The 3,910-nt window shown below is 30.6% G+C and overlaps 1 protein-coding gene across 2 annotated transcripts in view; it reads right to left on the reverse strand.

The window, feature by feature from the left end:
* Positions 1–670: 670 nt before the first annotated feature.
* Positions 671–3,910, reverse strand: part of LOC100027707 (protein DDI1 homolog 2-like) — a 23,567-nt gene continuing 20,327 nt past the window's right edge. The window contains exon 3 of one of the 2 annotated variants that reach the window (XR_008917751.1): positions 671–868. The gene's annotated coding sequence lies outside the window, so the exon portion shown is untranslated. The remainder of the gene's footprint in view (positions 869–3,910) is intronic. The other variant, XM_056824119.1, reaches the window with a different exon arrangement.

The raw sequence follows: 3,910 nt of genomic DNA on the forward strand, positions 1-3,910 counted from the left end.
ATGCTTTAAAATGTCCATCAATCTTTTTTTAGGGGGAGGGGAATATGGAGTTCAATATTTAACTGCTTTAGAGTGCTAAGTACTGTGTGTCAGCAATATAAGGTAGTCATTATCATCATCATCATCATCTTTGGAGAGTATTTTAGGAAATATTCATAACAAAGTGCATTAATTTGGAGATTCTTCTTCACTTCAAAATGTCAATAAAACCGATTTCAAAAAAGATTGGTCAAAGTCTAGTCATGTTTTATAACAACAACAAAAACAACAAAATCTTTGTTTCAGATCATTTGCTACATACACTATAAAATATGAATATTATGTAGCTAAAAATTATAAAATAATAAGTATAAAGAGCCAAGCATTTTGTGTCCTGGGAAACATGGGATTTATAGTCAGAGTACTTGGGCTGGAACCCTTGCCTTTCTATTTCTATGGGAAAGTCACTTAATATTTCTGAGCCCTCTGTCTTCTCTGTAAAATAAACTATTTGCATTAAATTGTTTCCAAGATCCTGTCTAGTTATATATTACAAAATACTAATTAGAAAAAAAAATAGTTCTCTAGAACATAAGTTTTTTGGTATATGATAATAAACCAACAAATCATGCCTAAGGTACTCTCAAATTTCCTTAAAGGTATGCTTTGGATTGATCATGGTACGGAATACATCTGAGAAGATTTACTTTGTGAAATATAATTTTTATTCTTATATTCTACAGACGTAAATAAATTGGCTTATGTGCTAGTTAGTCATGTAAACACCACACAGTTATTTAGGACACATCTTCAATATTAGGTTTTCGACACTGGAAATTAAAGATTGTACTTAGAGATTGTTGACTTAATGATCAATGTAGGTAGTTACCTGGCAAAAAAAAAAAAAGAATATGGTTAGAATGGCATGACCAATAGCTATGCATTCTAGACTTTTTCCTAGGAATCTTAAATTCAGCTGACTGACCTATAGTCTGTAAAATACAACCTAGTCTTTCTCTCCTCTCTCTCTACCACCCTTTTTTTTCTTTTATGTATTAGAACATGTCTCCTTTTTTCCAGGCCTGTGGTATCTCCCTTATTCTCTGCGATTTTTCAAACATCACTAATTGTGATTCAACAATTGTATCTGCTAGTTTTTTTTTTTCAATATCAAAGGAGTAATTCATTTGGAAAACAAAAGGCAGTGGGTTTTTGTTTGTTTGTTTGTTTGTTTGCAAGTAAAACTTCCCCATGATTTATCAGGTTACATATGTGTATATATAATACTTTTTGAAGGAATTAATTATATTAATATTTTACATTTTAATAACTGTGTTCAGTATCACTATCTTTCAAGATGGTTACAAGGAACATTTGACTGAGCTGGCAATGTTGCTCCTCAGCAGCAGGAAAGGGTAGCTTAGACAAGACATGACTTAACCCTACCCCTGGAGACCGTACACCTTACCTCCACAAGACATTAAGCTCCCGCCAATTTCTATTTTCTCTTCTCAAAGATTGCAAACCTCATCTCCCCAGGGTTTTTGATCCCTACCAGACTGTAAACCAGCGGGTATAAATTCAGCTTCTAATTTGTAATTACTAGGACTACATCATAACAAGACAGATCGAGCATTATTAGGTCTACCTTTATTTAATTAGAGAACACATGCATCTCTAGAACTAAAAGTACTGCAGCTAAGAAAAATTCTCTCACAATGCTTTAAAGTTGCTCTAAAAAATTAGTTCATTTTAGAGGGGAGCGAAGGAAAAGGTCTCATTCACTTACTGTATAGATAATGCATGGCAGCTCATTATTACCAGCATTAATAATGTTCAGAGCTCTGCATATTTTTCAAGAAAATTTGTTGTTGCTAGAGAAAACAAGGGTAGCACCTTACAGAATTGAAGCCGACAGTTTGCTCTTGAATCCTTACTTCTTCCCTGTGCATATTCCCTATTATTAATGTATATTATTACTTCAAGTATGTCAGAAAAAGAGACAAACAGTCAGAGGCAGAAATTTCTCCCTAATTCACTCTGCCTAGCCAGCAAAATGTAACACAAAATTATTCAGGGGAAAAATACAATTTTCTGTCATCTCTGTCATACACTGATAACAAAGCTACAGGCTAATATGTTTTGATATTTTTGTCACTCGTTTATCATGTGACCTTTCATGCTATCATTAATACAGCTGAGGGACAGAAGAGATACACTGAAATAAGGGTGTGGAGAAGTCAGATTGCTTCTCTAACAACTAACGGTCAGTCACAGAAATTTATGCTTTTCGTCAGTATAGCACTGACTGAAGAAGAGAAATTGTTATTAAAATTTGATATTACTGTCTAGGCTCTGCCATCTAGAATTTGCAACTTTTAGCAATGATGGGAATACTGGAGGGTTAATAAATTTCCCTTTGAATTATGATATTAATACAATACAACATGCTTGTTCAGATAGTCAGGGTATATGTATGAAAAAATTATATTCTAGATATTGGAGCATTGCATATTAGTCATACTTGTGACTTGCTAAATTCAAAAAGCACATTTAAATGTGTTTGAAATTGCTCTGCATGGGTTTACCTCAAAATGTTGATTTTCTAGAAGTACAAATAAACAACAATAATATGCAGTATTTGGATTATGTTAAGAACAAAGGAAGTTTAATATATTTTGTTTTTCTTTGATGATAAATGATGCCTTGTTTAAATTTGCATTCAGTCTTACACCATTTCTGACAATGTCTAGATTTTTATGTTGCCTACAGAGGCTGGACTGTTAAAATTCCAATATAAAACTAATTTATATTTGACATTAATGAGTTAAGAAATATTTTATACAGTACATCAGGGCAGAAAAAGAACTTTACAAGGTCCTACTAAAAGCATATTACTTGTGAGGATGACTATTATGTTAAAAAATGAAAAATCTTTCATTAACTGATCTGTTCATACATTCAAAATCCTGTGACTTTAAATGTTTAAATTAAGAAAACGACTTTGCTATTTTAAATTGTATAGAAAAAAAAAGCTATTTTAAATATATGGATATAAAGTATGAGCTTTTTTTTTCCCCAAAAGGTACACATCTATAAAAAAGGTGATAGTTAAAATATTAGCTTTAGGTGTTTGTTATAAAATTATTTTAATACTGTAATAAATCATTTTAAATAAAATCTCTTTATGTGATTTTGTTTCTTTGAAGATTTAGTTCTTAAAAATACAAATAATTTCAAAATGACTTTTATATGTTAAAGAAAGGACAAAAAAAATAAGAATAAGTTTTATATAGAATTGTTAAGTAGGTCCCAGGTGAGCATGTAGAGTAAATTTTTTAATCTTATTACAATATGTGGCATGCGAGTTACAAAGCAAAATTTTGGCATATAAATAGTATTTGTTTACCATTAGAATAAATCTATTTGAAACAGGGGGGTTAGCTTGAGCTATGTTTTAATACTTTTATTGTATTACAGATTTAATGTTTATTTTCTAGCTAGCATGTTGTAAGATAGTATTATGATTTCTTAAATGGAGGTGACCATTGCAAAGTCATCTAAGCTTTATACTTCCAGCCTAGCTTTACTTACTGAACATAGAAGGGAGGGAGGAGAGTCACCAGGGAGTATTGTTCAAAAGATAAAAATATACACTTGCAATTTTTACCTCATTTTGTTAAATTTATATTTGCATTGTCAATTCAAAAACATGAAATTTATCTGTGAAAGTACATATGTGAAAGTATGTTGAAAATATACAATATATTAGAACTTTTAATAATAGAATATAAACATATTGTAGTAGCAATTAACAAAGAATAATCATGAAAATGTCAGTTATTATAATTATCAAGTAATTGATTTCACTTTTATGGTTTCTAAGTGTATTGCTGATGAACCTCATTAACAAATACAAACTGTATAATAT

This window comes from Monodelphis domestica, chromosome 3 (genome assembly GCF_027887165.1).
Source record: "Monodelphis domestica isolate mMonDom1 chromosome 3, mMonDom1.pri, whole genome shotgun sequence".
In the NCBI taxonomy this organism is placed as follows: Eukaryota; Metazoa; Chordata; class Mammalia; order Didelphimorphia; family Didelphidae; genus Monodelphis; species Monodelphis domestica.